The sequence below is a fragment of the Paramisgurnus dabryanus genome, chromosome 5 (assembly GCF_030506205.2).
Source record: "Paramisgurnus dabryanus chromosome 5, PD_genome_1.1, whole genome shotgun sequence".
Classification (NCBI taxonomy): domain Eukaryota; kingdom Metazoa; phylum Chordata; class Actinopteri; order Cypriniformes; family Cobitidae; genus Paramisgurnus; species Paramisgurnus dabryanus.
This window is the reverse complement of record NC_133341.1, coordinates 24,320,157-24,336,539: the sequence shown is the minus strand read 5'-3', so window position 1 is coordinate 24,336,539 and position 16,383 is coordinate 24,320,157. Positions and strand designations below refer to the sequence as shown.

General features: G+C 37.3%; 2 long non-coding RNA genes across 7 annotated transcripts; one reads left to right on the top strand and one right to left on the bottom strand.

The window, feature by feature from the left end:
- Positions 1-858: 858 nt before the first annotated feature.
- On the bottom strand, positions 859-14,824 carry LOC135732442 (uncharacterized). Of its 5 annotated transcripts, none has more exons than XR_010526752.2 (13): positions 13,930-14,824; positions 13,233-13,343; positions 12,971-13,031; positions 12,804-12,886; positions 12,629-12,703; positions 10,556-10,628; positions 10,204-10,303; positions 8,408-8,470; positions 7,268-8,289; positions 5,632-5,933; positions 5,319-5,489; positions 2,035-2,220; positions 859-1,620 (listed from the first exon to the last, which is right to left on the bottom strand). It is a non-coding gene; the product is annotated as an uncharacterized lncRNA (long non-coding RNA). The 5 variants fall into 5 exon arrangements; XR_010526753.2 differs by having other exon boundaries at positions 5,319-5,457; XR_012336709.1 differs by having other exon boundaries at positions 5,319-5,933.
- On the top strand, positions 6,250-10,989 carry LOC135732444 (uncharacterized). 2 transcript variants are annotated; one of them, XR_012336712.1, is made up of 4 exons: positions 6,250-6,819; positions 7,912-8,302; positions 10,240-10,294; positions 10,572-10,989. It is a non-coding gene; the product is annotated as an uncharacterized lncRNA (long non-coding RNA). The 2 variants fall into 2 exon arrangements; XR_012336711.1 differs by having other exon boundaries at positions 6,250-7,029.
- Positions 14,825-16,383: the final 1,559 nt, after the last annotated feature.

Below are 16,383 nucleotides of genomic sequence, written 5' to 3'. Positions count from 1 at the left end.
ACCTCAATGCTCAACTCATTTCATTGTTTACACTTATTTCTTGTTTAATTGTATTGAACACAAACTAAAGATTAAAAAAAACAGCTGCATATAATTTGCCAGTTTTTTAAGAGTTTGGCATTTAGTTTGCATTCATAAAATATTATTTTTATATACCCTACCTCGTATCACGTGTAATATAGAAACCTAATATATGAAATCATACCCGTATGTATACTGTATGCGTTAGTCCAGTTTCACTTACATATTTTGCAGTAAGGACGAGAGGACTCCTGCATTTAAATTGCATTTATGCTTTAAGTGTAGAATAAAACACATAAAGGTTCTCAAAGAAAGTACCGTGTGCACGAAAATAATCTCACTGGCAACATTTTAACATATACTGTAACCAATAATAGATAAGCTGTCTCTGCACCAATCTCTAACAGATGTCTGTATAGATGAAGAAACCTTATACAATGTTGAAACACATTATACATGTATTAATTTGACCAGGTAGGCTATTATCCAGCATCACAGCATGAATTGTTCTGACAAGTTTGTTTACCAAATTAAATTTATGAAACCTATGTGCTGAATGTTCTTTACATCCAGAGCCTCCTACCCAATATACTGCAAAGCTATGACATTTGCCACCTGTTCATTTAATCACTACACAAGACCCAGAGCTGGTCATGACACTTTAAATTTTAGACTTTGCATGTTCTACATAAAGAAGGAATTCTTTAAAAATGAATGAATTTATAATAAACCTAAAAATTAATGCATTAAAAAAACTGTGATGTAGTAAGTGCTGAAAGTACCATGTGACACATAATCACAAATATTGGAGACTGTTACACAAGACTTTGATGCGACTTTAATTACAATACAACATTCAGTACACCAGGGGATTTTAAACTGTGGGTCAGGAGGACACACTTGTCGGTCACACAGTAGGTTAAGGTGTGTTGCACACCTTAATGATGCAACAACAGTTTGGCCAATTAATAATTAACAATGACAATGGTTTTGAAAGAATATACCATAAAATATTTGGTATTGCAAATAAACTTATATTTACTTTTCAGTGGTTCTCAACGTTATTCCTCGAGGCCCACTGCCCTGCACATTTTGTATGTCTCTCTTATTTAACACACCTGATTCAAATCATCAGCTCATTAGAAGGGATCTCCATGAACTGAACTTAGTCTGTCAGATAAAAGAGACATACAAAATGTGCAGAGCAGTGGGCCTCGAGGAATAACGTTAAGAACCACTTCTTCACATTATGAAATATTATGAAAATAAAATGACTCCACTGAAAGAGAACAAATGTGTTTTACCCCATTAAAAAAAATGTATATTTAAAAATATTTTAGTGGGTCTAGAATAGATTATACTTGTCTTATAGGTTTTAAAATGAAAAGTTTGGAAACCCCAGCTTTACACAATACTAGTCTAAATTAAAGTTAATATTAAGTTGTAATATAACTGAAATAGCATTTGCAATTGACAGACATTAAATTAAACTGATGGCAGATGAGGTGTGGGGATGATGCTGGGCCAGAGTTGAATCTGTGCATCTTAGTAGATCAGGGTGCTTCATCCTTAAGAGCTGCATAAAAAAAGAGAAAGGATCTAAAAATAAAAATAAAAAAATATTTCTCTCAAATCAACATTGGACTATCAACCCCAAATTAATAATAATGCAATTACATGCAAACAAACCTGTCAACCGTCAATATATAACAGATACTACACACCTGTGTCCAATACATCAAGATTCTCACAACATTTTAGGGCTAGCTTAATACCACAGTTCTGGCTATTCTTCATATTCTGTGTGGTTGTTAATTTGCAACTGTGACAAAAATGAACTTTCATTAACATTACCATTTGTTAACGCCAGGAAAAGTTTGTGCTCTTGTGCCAATTATGGCAGAAAACGGTTACTGGATAATTTAACATTCATGTTCATAAATATTATGTGCTGTAAAAATAGTTTAAAGTTTGTTTGCGGTTCATGTAAGGCTGTGAAGGGCTAGCCACCACCTTGTCTGCAATGTCAAATGACGCATCTCGTTGAGGTCGGTGTTGATGGATCTGTCCCAAGTTGAGAGGTCGGATACTCAACTTTGTTTACTGTTCCAGACTTCTTATGGGTTTGAGGTCAATAATATCAAACATCCAAGTTGTCTCGAACACAGCATTAGTTCACAGACTCCAGTTCAGTTCTATCTGTAACAAAAGAACGCAATGAGAACATTATCACATCAGACAAAGTATTTCATTTATATAAATTGCACCCAAAGAAAAACCAAAATATTAAAAACATGAAAGCTCAAAATCTTCATTTAAACCCAAAGGACTAGCCTGGTAATACCATTCTCTGCTACTTTGCTTGAGCGGAAGTACGAAGTCTGACGTAGTCAGGCTTAACGGGGACATGGTCTTTAAATAAAACACCCAAAATGACTCTTTGTAAGAGTTTTCACTATCTCCACCACAGTAAGAATTCATTTCTTTCTCAATACTTAAACATTAAAGGTCACGTTTTTCCTGATCCCATATTTCAAACTTTAGGTAGTGTGTAATGTTGCTGTAATAGCATAAATAATACCTGTAAATGATAAAGCTCAAAATTCACTGCCAGCCAGGCGATGTATTATCTTTAAGAGAATTCCCCTTTCAATACAGCGAACGGCCGGTTTGGACTACAGCCCTTTACTTCCCGGTTGAATGACGTCAAAGCAAGTGTGTTTGACTAAACTCCGCTCTGGCTAAGCTAAGCTGCTGTCAAATCACAACACACTAAACCAGTGGTTTTCAATTTGTCCTAGGGGACCCACAGCTCTGCATATTTTGTTTGTCTCCCTTAACTGACACACCCAGTTTTGTTCATGGATCTGTCCCTTAATGCGCTGATCATCTGAATCAGGTGTGTTAGATAAGGGAGACATGCAAAATGTGCAGGGCAGTGGGTCCCCTAGGACAGTGGTTCTCAACTCCAGTCCTCAGGACCCGCTGCTCTGCATATTGTGCATGTCTCCCTTATTTAACACACCTGATTCAGATCATCAGCTCGTTAGGATAGATTCCATGAACTGAACTGAGTCTGTCAGATAAAAGAGACATACAAAATGTGTAGAGCAGTGGGTCCCGAGGACTGGAGTTGAGAACCACTGCCCGAGGACAAGATTGAAAACCACTGCACTAAACAAGCTACACAATCAGAACTCGTTACGTATTTCTGAAGGAGGGACTTCATAGGACAAAGAAGACACCAGCCTGTTTTTAGGACAGTGAAAGCACTATATAGATAAGTAGATTGTGTGAAAAATACCGCATGTGAAACATGAACACATGTTATATTGCGCACTGTAAACACAACCAAAGCCTCAAAAACACAGGAAAAACGGGACCTTTAAAGTTGTTCAGTATTATGGTTGTAATCAATTAAATGACAGGCAATTTTATTTAAAGATCATATCCCCTTTGGGTTTAAATGCAGATTTTAATCGTTCATGCCATGAAGGCAATAACACCCAAACATCTGTCCTTGTATTGTTTGATTAGAAAAACAGGTCTAAGCACCTAAAGCTGGGAGAGCATGGTGAGGGTTCTGATTTTTGTGTATATCCAATTTGAATGACTGACTGTACACACTGTGTATAACAACTCTTTTGCTGCGTCCGAAACCGCCTACTACATACTATATAGTACGCGAAAAGCAGTAGGCGAGGCGAGTAGTATGTCCGAATACATAGTATTCGAAAAACAGTATGCGAAAAGTACCCGGATGACCTACTACTTCCGGTTAGATTTTGCAGTGTGCATACGATGGACGCTTCACTATCCCATGATGCCCCGGACGAGGAGTTATCCAACGAAGAAGAAGAGGCACGCGGCTGTTTTCGCGCTGAAATGACATGACGTGATGACGACGTATGTCACGTGATGTAGCAAGATGGCGGATGTAGTACGTCCGAATCTCATTCATACTACCAGGATTCATACTATACAGTACCTACTGTTTTAACGGCAAGTAAGTAGGTACTTCATCTAATTCAGTACCTACTATACAGTATGCGGTTTCGGACGCAGCCTTTGTGTTTGATTTGTGTGACCTGAGGCGCATTATCTTGTATCCAAAATAGCTGCATTGGTTTATAGTTCATGCAGCAACAACCAGTTGTCATAAATGAAAAATAAAATAATGTATTTTTATCCAATTCATCCGAGAAATCATTTGGTAATTAAAATAATGTACCTTAAAAAAAACTTTCATTTGTAAGACTGCATTAATTACTTTATGTGGGAAGAGACTCATAGGTGGAGGCAGAAGTTTGGTCTACACTTTCCATAGCTGGTGCACAGGGATTGTGGTAAGCTAGTGACACAATTTAAGAAGACTGGTTCAAAATCTGCTTTACAACCAGAGGTTGAATTAAACTTTCTTATTGGCTGTCATTTTGACAGATAATGCTGTAACAAATCTGTCATAATCAATTAGGACTAAAATATCAACAAAAAACTTAGAAAATGAACAAAACCAACTATCTGAATCAGTTTGAACTCTAACCTTGAGGTCTGGATAGACAAAGTGAGTGTTTATCTGTGTAAAAGTTGAAGAGTGATGCAGTTGTCATTAAGGCTGATTTAGTCAGACCTACCCCAATGCCTCTACACAGTAGGCTATGCGCCACTTTTCATTTACACGTTTGCGTCGTTGTTCGCATCGATGTGCATTTACACATGCAGAACGCTAGTAGCCAATGTCCATAGGCATTTACCAATGTAAAATACAATATCAAGGCAAAAGCTGAAAAAATAAAAAGCGGCAGAAAAAACCCTTGTTGGGGGCCAATCACACCAAATGCTTTTTAAAGATGTGGAAACGCAAGGTGCACCTTGATTTGGTCACTTTATAAAAAGCAGTGCAGCTTTTTATATTGCAGGGCAACCACCGAGGCTGCTGTCCTGTCAATCAAATGTTGAAGCGTGAGCGCTCTTTTGCTGTTAACTGTCATATAAGCAGAAACTTTAAAAAGAGGATGCTTGCACTGACTTTGAACGAAGGTGAGAGGTGCATAAACACACGAGACAGTAAGTGACTGAAGTATGGTTGTTTCAAATAACTGTAAACATCGGTCCCTACAACGAAAGGCCCGCCTCTCCCCATATTCAATTGGACAAAGGAAAGACACAAATGACGTCGGGTGCTTTTCCGCTCTTAGCGCTCCTTAAAAAATGCATGTTGCAGGAGAGGGCAAAAGGCATTCAGTGCGCATAAACCGCGCACATAACGCTCAATGCTGCAGTTAAAAAAGATTTACCTCATAGTAAAGACCACTGGATCTGCAGCGTAATGATGGTCTTCAGAAGGCCTCTCATGGTGGTCTTGATTCAGAGGTTTGAGAAGACTACCAAGCACCAGAGCCAGCTAACAGGTGGACCAAACATCAAGCCAGAATTCTGCATGAGTCAGGTAAGCAGAATAAAAGACACTGTAAATAAACAATAATAAAAGATGGTCATTAATGACTTTCATATTCATGTTAATGCTTTGAAAATTATCTTATTTCTTTCAGAATCTTTTGATAATATTGCCAAATGCAACAAATGGAAAAAAGCATGCTTTATGACAACCTCAGCAGCAGAACCCATGACTTTCTCCTGGGTAGACGAGAAAAAAAAGTTTGGTATCAACACCCATCTAACAATTAAGGTAAAAGATAAAGTTTTATGATCCCTGCATTCAGGTTAGAGTATGGGGTAAGTTGACCGTTCTAGGGGTGTTTCTCAAATGCAAGGTTGCATCCTATGGAGGCTGCGTCCATTAGACCTGTCCTTCTGAGATTTCGAGGTTAGAAAAAAGCCAGAATGAGATGGTTTAGTTTGAAGTCCAAGGCAACGTCATGGTTTCCGCCCCAGTGGTCATGGCATGAAAACTTTAAAGAGAGAAGTTGAAAATTAGCAATGCATCACCAAAAAAAATCCAATACTGTACAGTGAATAAAAGTCATGTATCAACTGTCTTTACAACATGGACAGTTGAACATTTTGTAATAAAAAAAAAAAAAGAGAAAACAAGCAGATTGAGATGTTCCTCGACGATGCTTGATGACGTGGCAGCCGAGACTTTTTTTTATTAAACAAATATTCATGTACAAACAATAAGGCAATAATAATAGTTGTTAACATTAAACAACAATACACATACACATATTAATTAATATTTAATTAAATGCAAAATAATAATAATAAAAAAATAATAATAATAAGGGGCTAGGGTTTTTCTTCTAAATCATATTCACATATGATGGACAAAAGACTAGTTGCATTTTTCTTCTTAATCGCTTTAAGGGCATTTATAAATGAAACGAATTCAGCAGGAAATGCATAAAACGTGGCAGCCGAGACATGCAGCCTTCTAGGACGGAGCATTTTTCAAAAAAAAAAAAAAAAAAAAAAAAAGGACGGAGCATTATTTATTTTTATTTTATATATGTATAATGTAACCCCTGACTGAACTTGTATTTCTTATTATTTAAAAAAAAATATTAAAAATAATTTTAAAAGGACGCAGCTGTGCGGTTGAGAAACGACCGGAAACGACTTATATGTCGCAAGGCCATCACGTGACCACAATATTTACCAGAAGACCGTTATTTGCTCGATTACCCTCAACTTTTTTGTCGCAAATAACATCATTAATAACCTGTAAATAATCAAATTTGTACACATTACGTTCCTCTTCACTTTGTAATAGTATGTTTTTGGTTTAATAGTCGGCTTTTAGTTAGTTTTTCTGTCAGTTTGATCGTCAAAATCTTGGTAAGTATAGCTTGTCATTCCTGGGTTTTAATTGTTAGAAATACGAATTAAAGAACAGATATAACTAATATAACTGAGACAATTAATAAATACAATTATCGAACCACTCCAATAGAACAACGTTAACGGTTTTGAGTGGTTTAAGGTCTGACTGACAGTAACGTTATCCGTATAAGGGCCATTTTAACGTAACGTTACAGGGCGGGAAAGGTTTGAGACATTTAATAACTCTATTAAACTGGCTGGTTTATCCCCACCAATGCGTAACATATAAAGTTAACGTTACAACGTGGCTTCGGGACTTCGCAGCGGCCTGAATAGCATTGTATTGCTAAACGTTAATAAGCTTTTAATCGTGTATAGAACGCGATAATTAGGACGATAATTCTGTAGGTCGACTAACTTACATGCATGCATAACATATTTTCTGTTTAAATGGTTAACTTACCTTGACACTGAAACTCCGTCACTGAAGCACTGTTGCTTCACCCGTTGGAACATCCTACTAGTTTAAGGAGTTAAAAATCGAGTTGGAAAAGAACAAAAAAATCGTTCTGTGATCGTTCGACACGACACCCAGAAGCTGCAAAAACCGATTGAGGTTACACTCTACTGAATGAACGCAACGTTGAGTGCAGGCAGCCCACACATCTTTCAGATGTGTTCGACTTCATGCTGATCTACGCGCAAACCGATCGTGACATCAAGTACCGCGAGTTCAAACCTTTTCCGGGGCTTTCCCAAAACTCTCGCGGTACTTTGATGTCATACCACGTGCTGTCTGCGCATCTCGGTGTTAAGTCAAACACACCTGAATGTATTTGTTGGCTGCACTCCCTTGCGCTCAGTGATGTAGGTGTAACGAAATAAATGTATTAAATTGATATTATATAAATAAATATTGTTATAAAAATCTTTATACAATGATTAGCTGTCATTAATAAATTAATCTTTGATTTGAAAAATCAGTATACGTAAATTTCCCTCTCAAGTTATGAAATGCCTAAATAAGATCAAAATGGTGAAAATACAACAATGTATATTTGACCAATTTAGCATTTATTAACTTTTGCCTTTTTGAATTGACTTCAGAAAGTTATCTACAGCCACACATCCACTGTATACCAAGTTATGATGATCAATTATGAGAATGCAAAAGGATTGATAGATCAGTAAACAAACAACAAAAAGGTAATGTCTTAATAGATTTCTGCTTTTGTTACTTATTCATGTATTTGAATTACATAATTCAAAATCAAACGTTAATAATTATAGGGTTTCAACTTGTTGCAGCTTTACAAAAAATGTAGAATTTGTAGGAGCATGGACAACTGAGTAACAAAGTCATATTATGCAGATGGGTGCTCATGGTGGCCTCCGAATAAATACATGGACAGGCTGCTAAAGAGGGTCAGGATGATGGAGATGCAAGAGTCAAAGACAGCACAGACCAAACACCAGGCCAGAATTCTGCATGAGTCAGGTAAGCAGAATCAGTTACACTGTATAAAATCATTTATTAATAGACAGTACAATTAATAACACATTATTTTTCATAGCTGTAAAAAACAAAAGAATGAAACCGTACCTGCATTTTAGTTTCCAGCCTTTTTCACAAAGTTGCCGACAACTGGAAGAATGTCCCAAATTGCTGAAAAAAGAAATTCAGTAAGTCCTTATAAAAGAGACAGTTTAAAAAGTAAAACGGCTTCATTTAACTTCAAAAATACCCCTAAATCCTTAAAGAACACGCCCTTATTTTGGGAATTTAGCTTATTCACCGTATCCCCCAGAGTTAGATAAGTCCATACATACCTTTCTCATCCCTGTGCGTGCTGTAACTTTGTCTGATGCAGCCCCCGCTAGCTTAGCTTAGCACAAAGACTGAAAGTGAATGGCTCCAGCTAGCATACTGCTTCCAAACATGACAAAATAACGCAAAAATTTTCCTATTTATGTGTTGTGATTTGTATAGTCAAATTCACTACCAGTCTTTTGTTCTAAGCTAAGCTAGCAGGGGCTGCGTCAGACAGAGTTACAGCACGCACGGATATGAGAAAGGTATGTATGGACTTATCTAACTCTGGGGGATACTGCGAATAAGCTAAATTCCAAAAATGTGGGTGTGTTCCTTTAAAAATCAGCACCCCTAGTCAGGGGTTAAATTGGGATTTGTTATGTGGGGGGGCTCTGCGGGGAGGGGTACTTCAAGGGGTAACATGTTTAATGCTGATGATAGCAAAGCCACTGGTGTGTTTCAATGACATTCTGGACCTCTGATAGGATTTGATAAGTTTCAGCTTTAAAGCTGTGGCAGAGGTTGACCCAAAATATTTTAAAAAGAGCTTCTGAATTTTAAATGATGCAAATCTATGAGTTTGACACCCTATATCCATTTGTTCCAAATGTCATTATGCACAACTGATCAAACTTTAAAGTAAGTTAAAAGAATCAACCTCCTTGAATAATTCTAGGCATAAGATGCCCAAAAAGACTCACTTAACAAGAAAAGGTACAACACACAGTACTGTATCAGCAACATGTCTTATAAATTAGCCATAGAGATTCCCTATGCTGGTCAGCAGCTAAAACAATCATATAGTTAGGTTTGATTTGTGTAATCAAAATACATTATTTTATTAAACTATACAATAGTTATATCCAGTGTTATCCTTAACATAATGTAATTAGATGAGTGACATACATACTTTAATCCTTTAGACGTTTCTAGTCTTCTATGAAGTTTTCTCGACGTGGGCACCATTCTTACCTCTCTCTCTCTCTCTCTCTCTCTCTCTCTCTCTCTCTCTCTCTCTCTCTCTCTCTCTCTCTCTCTCGTCAAATGATCCTGCGTGAGAGCGCGTTCTTGAAGTTATGAGTTTTTCCGCTTGAGTTGCATAACTTGCGCGAAGACGCATTTAAAGGGAAGCGTGTTTTCGCGGCAATTGCGGCACCCAATTCGCGTCATTTTCATCTCCCCGTGCGAGGACGCGCCCGGTTGCGTCTTTGCATTGACTTTGTAAGTAATCTGCTCGCGCAAATCATTGAACTTGCGTTGGTGAGTATGCCCCATAATGAATGAAAACTATTCCCTTCACGTCATTGCACACGCACCAGCGCAGCGGGTACACTAGCAGAGCGAGACCTTCAGCCTATGTGCCGGGGCTTAGCCCCGGACGGCCCCGGCCCAATTTAAACCCTGCCCCTAGTTAATCTGGATGCTAAAACCTAAGGCAGGTCCAAGCCTAGGATTTAGTGTGTTTATTTGTAAATGTAAAAAATGCAGCTAACCATTCCCAGATCCAGTGGGCAGGTTAAAGAGTATTTTTTAATATGAGACAGAAAACAGAAACACATTTTTAATGGCATTTAAAGACCACATACCACTTCATAAAACTAAATTTTCTGTTTAATCCATAGATTGAGTAATTTTCACTCTAGAGACCCTGGGGTGACCACCAAGGACGAATGCAAAGTAAGTGACCTACAAAACAAAAAACATTAATATTTTACGACTGTTTCGAGATAAGTACTCTGCATATCTATAGCAATATGCAGATTCTTGAGTAAAATTTCTCTCAGACAATATAGACTCAGATGGCTTCATGGTTGACCATACTGTATTTGTAGTTTAACTATTTCTATCATGTTAAAGTTCTCACACAAAAATTGCTAGTCTAAGAATTCTACAAGAAACCTTGTTCCCCACAAAGGCTTGATGGGTTGTGCAACTTACCTGCTTCCATTTACAGCTCCAGTGAGTGTCTCTAAGGTAGATCCTAATGCAGATTGATGGAATGTTGATCCGCCTAACATGCAAGGTAAAAGAGCATTTGATAGCATAGTGGATAAACAAATAGCTTTTTTTCATTTTCACAGCATTTTCAAAAACCACATAACACTTGCTATTACATTGATATATATATCATAACAATGTCTAACTCTGATCCATACAAAACAGATTTTCTGTACCGAGAACTTTGGATGACCATCAAGACAGTAAGTTTTCAAAAATCTGACCTCAATTTTAGTAACCATTTAAGGATTGTTTTTCTTTTAGTTTATTTAAATAATACCCTAAAGTCCTCCGTTCATCTTCGGAAACACAGTTTAAGATATTTTAGATGTAGTCCGAGAGCTTGCTGACCCTCCATTAAAACTGTATGTACGATATACTGTTCATGTCCAGTTAGGTAATAAAAACATCATCAAAGTAGTTCATGTGACATCAGTGGGTCAGTTACAATTTGTTGAAGCATCAAAAATACATTTAGGTCCAAAGATTATGACTTTATTCGGCATTGTCTTCTCTTTCGGGTCTGTTGTGAACCGTGTGCATGACACTGCTGCTGTATGACGCTGCTGGCGTGTTATCTGGTGCACCCAAGCTTTTTTTTTCGTTTACAGTCTGAGGGAGACGCTGTAAACAAAACAATCTTCGCAAACATGTCTGAGGCTTACACGTTAGCAGCGCCACTGTGCACGCGCATTCGCAACAGACCCGGAAGAGAAGACAATGCTGAATAAATCGTTATTTTTGGACCAAAATGTATTAATGATGCTTCAACAAATTCTAACTGACCCACTGATGTCACATGGACTACTTTGATGATGTTTTAATTAACTTTCTGGAAATGAGACAGTATACAGCACATACATTTTTTGGAGGGTCAGAAAGCTCTCGGACTAAATCTAAAACATCTTTAACTGTGTTCCGAAGATGAACGGAGGTCTTACAAGTTTGGAACAACATGAGGGTGAGTCATTAATTACATTATTTTCATTTTTGGGTGAACTATCCCTTTAAATGGAAAACACCACCGCTTTCCAAAATGTTACTATGTTTTTACTTTAGACGAATTTATACTTACCCATCTTTTTGCAAAGCGTGCACTTAATCTTTGTACAGCGCGTTGGATCCAAACAGGGATGAATTTAGAAGCCACCCAACCCGTTTTCCCTATTTAAAGACTGTTACATAAGTAGTTACACGAGTAAGTATGGTGGCACAAAATAAAATGTGGCAATTTTTTAAGCGGATAAAAATGAGAACTATATTGTATGGCAAAAGAGCACTAAGTTTGCAGCACTTCGACCTCGGCGCACAGTAACATCATCACTCCTGATTACTCCACCTCTCGCTCAAACTTAAAAGAGGGGGAGTTGTCAGGAGTGATGATGTTACTGCGCGCCGAGGAATGAATGGGGCTAGGCTAAATGCTAACACATTCACGACGCGCTGTACAAATATTAAGTGCATGCATTGATGAAAGATAGGGATGTATTAATTTATCTAAGTTGAGGTAAGAACATAGTAAAATATTGAAAAACTGTGGTGTTTTCCTTTAAAAGCAGCACTCCTATTTATTTTGAGTGCTAAAAATATTTGCCACAGACAGTTTAAGGCCTTATGCTGCATTCACACCGCCAACAACCTAGTCACTGTGTGTCAGCCATTTCTTTTAATGAGTTTATCAGAAGGCGTTCCCAATTCTGGTTGTCCTAGTAAAAACTACAAACAAATGAGTAACAATCCTCTCAGTAAATGACAAAAGAGTGATGACATGAACTTCACTGCTTCACTCTCATTGGTAGTTTCTCCCAAAAGTCCTTCATCAAGTTGAACTTTCCTCAACGTTGTGGCATAGCTGGACATGCCCACTTCCTGTTGTCGATGGTCACAGTTGCTCATGTTGCTGAATGGGGCAAAGCTTCCATTGGAATTAACGAGATTGTGTTGCTAGTCGCTGGTGGTGTACAAGCAGCATTAGTGTGTGTGTCTTTAAAAATATATCAAAATGCAAATTACCTGATCTAACATTCCCAGCTACAGAGGGCATCCTTTATTCAGTCCCTAATGCAGATGGTTGGAGTGTTGATCCACCTAACATGAGGGGTAAAAGAGCGTTTGTTAGCATAATGAGAAAGAAAACAGAAACACATTATTAGTGGCATTTAAACACATTAACACTTGTTTATACTACATTTTCTGTTCAATCCATAGAGCACTCGTTTTGAGTCCTGAAACCCTGGGGTGACCACCGTGAACAAATACAGAGTAAGTTACCTAAAAAACACAATAATAATATTTATTTATAAAAAGTTCTTATAAAAAAGCATCATCATTTACTCAGATGAAGTGTTACCTTACCAACATGTTCAAGGAAGGTGCAGGTCTGATGATCCATCCAACATTGTACCAGTAAAATTATCTGAAACAGACAAATGCAGTTATAAGAATTTTACCTAAACTACACACCTATTTGATTCTTAAGTTTAAATAAATCAAAATAATGCATTTAATAGTAAAAGCATTTTAAAAGCTACACTCCTAATTCATTTATCTTTGCTATTGCAGCTGCAAAAAGGCAGTCTTGACGGTACTAGGATGAATGCAAATAAAGACTAACCACCTGACTTCAGAGGTCCAGTCTCTTGTGGGAAGCAGGTGTTTGTTACCCCAAATACGGATGAAGAGTGACGAAGAGGATGATGATTTTTTTTCTCAAACATCTGCTGAAGATCTTGACAGGCGGGAGACAAAATTAACAGACTGAGGGTTTATACAAAGAATCTTACTCAGCCAATATTAAAGATAAGATATTTTTACAAAATGTTCTTTTCATTGTTTAGGATGATTTTATGTAGAAAACAGTACATCACAAAAAAGACTTTAGCTATGTTTTCACAGGCAGAGCCTTACACACACACTAACCACAATTATAAACGCAACACTAACACAGAATTAGACAGATTTGTGAATAATATTTGAGAGAAATAGGCCTTTTGGGGACATAGAAAATATTTAAGTTCAGCTCATGAAATGAAAAATGGGGGCAAAAACAAATATTAAAAAGTGCAATACAAATATCAACCATAATACTGATCGTTTTAATCAAGTAAGCCACTATATCTTTCTAGAATCTTACACAAGACTCGTGTAACTCGTGTACTCGTGTTACATGAACGATCAAAATAAATTAACGTCAGACAGGTGGGAGAAATATCAATATTAAAGCATGAAAAACTGTTATCAACCCAATTTCAAGGTATTATTGAAATGATCCCACACCAAACAGTTTATTATTTAAATGCATGATTACTACATACCTTAAGCAAATGTTCCACGCCTTTCTTCTTCATGGCATTGCGAGGTCAAGCGGATGTTGTTATGAAGAATCACGACCTTGACGTAAAGACGCACATCCGTAATTTATTTAACAATGACAACACTTTCGGGTAATTTTATCTTCTAGATCCTAATTAAAGCTATATAGAAAGAACAGCCTTTCACGATTATTTCCTGGTAATTTTTTGAAATGTTTTATTTTAGAATGGAGATTAATAAAGCAGACGCGGAAAGGTTTTGATTATTTTAAATATGTTATGTTTATATGTTGTTGTTTTCGGATACTGTCATGTAAAAAATATCTTTAAAGATAAATGAATGAAAGTTTTCATTGTTTAATTTGAATAAATGTGTTTTATAAAATCAATAACTGCTTTAAGATCAATTGAAAATGGTGTTTTAATTACTTAATATCGATGACACAGCATGTATGTGTAGATGTGTGTAGAAATAATTTGCTGTAGTTTAGGGCAATTCAATTTGTTAATGAGGGATCTTGTAATCTTACAAACATCTGGGAAAGAGCGGCTTACCGTCTTTCTAAGCTCTTCTAAAGATCTGGGAAAGAGCGGCTCGGCATCTTTTAAAGCTCTTCTAAATATCTGGAAAAGAGCGGCTCCGCATCTTTTAAAGCTCTTCTAAAGATCTATGAAAGAGCGGCTTGCCGTTCTAACATCTTGTAAAGATCTGGGAAACGGCGGCTCGCCATCGTTCTAAATAACATACATCTTGTAAAGATCTGCTGGGTGTCTTGCAAACAGCTGGGTCGGACGTCTCGGCGACGCCTTCCAGATGAGCAAACGCCCTATATAATACGTCTTCCAGACGAAAAAGAAGACATCGCGCAGACATCTCCGCGACGTACGTGTGCTATCTGGGTACTCACCCCTCACTTTTGAAACGCATAGAGAAGCTACCGTAGCCGCCACTGGAAAAACATGTCCTCGTCGAAGAACTTAGTAAAAAAGTTTGTCCGTTAAGGGCTTCTGTAGAAACATGGCAGCACAAAATGGCGACTTCCACGTAAGGGGACCCTCGTGTATGTAGAAAAAAACGTCTCATTCTAAAGTAATCATTATAAAAAGATCTTTATACACCCCTGATAATAAAGTTTTGTATATTATTTTGCATTTCTGTCTAGAGGTCCTTCTAAAAATTACACACTGCATCTTTAACAGTGTAACGCATCACTGTAGTTTTATTCATGATTTATGGCAAAAATCCAATGATTAATATATCCAATGTTTATGTGAGGTTCCAGAGGTTATCTTTGATAAAGTAGTCACTGTAAATACGAATGCATGTGGATGTCTGCCTTTGTTTCCCCTCATTAGGGACAGATGCTGAGTCCCAATTTGCCTACTTATACTACGACCTAAAATTATGTACTTTTTTGTGAGGAAAAAGTACATACTTTTGAGTGTGTAGCAAATGACTATGCACATTCTGGGACATACTTCGATGACGTCATGCAACGTGAACGAAAACGTGGTTGCCTAGTTACGCACACCACGACTGTTACTACAGCATCTACAAAAGCATGCCGCGTTTCTTTTCCCTGTGAAAAGGGCGTCATTGGCAATGCGCCAGTTAATGAGGCACTCCGTATCTTCATCGGACCCTACAAGATTAACACAGTACTTTTTTGGCACAACATCAACCAAATATTACGAGACAATAAAATATTACTTTTAATTAGGTTAAACATTTAAATTCTTACACTTAAAAGCTGAGGGCGCATCTCCACCATCACCACAAAGCTCCTCCCTCCCGCACGTAATGGGTTGTGGGCAATATTAATTATATTAGTTGTTAGATTGTGCATTGATCTGCACTTTGAATTCTAACCGGAAATAGTAGACCATCCGGGTATCTTTGGGATACTCATTTCAACATACTACGATTTGGGATGTAATAATTCTAGTTTCGCATACTATTACGGATAGTATGCGAATTTGGACTCAGCCAGAGTCACATTCGTTTCTGACTTTTCTTTTCTGACAGCATTCTCTAGAAGCCAAGCCTTTGAACGGGTTCATTGAATGAAAACGAAAACCACAAACTTTTGTTCTGCAGAAACTAAACCAAAAGCTAAAAAAAAAATATGTTAGGAACAGAATCGTTTATTTAAAATAATGGTAATTGGTTAATACCGTTATTTTTTTGTTCTTTGACAAGATTTCTGTGCAATATGACTCAGTGAAGTTCACTTCCGGTAATCGTTGACTCATCGGAGAAATGAGAAGCTTGCCACCAGCAAGTAGCCTACTTAGGGCGGTTATAGACCCTTTTTATGGGGGCTCCAGACACCCTATTTGTCAATTATCCCCCCTAAAATTTGTCTTTATATTTCTACCAAACTATCAAATATATTTTTCTGAAGTTTTATTTATTTGTGAAAACAATTTATTCGAAGATAATAATTAAAATAATGC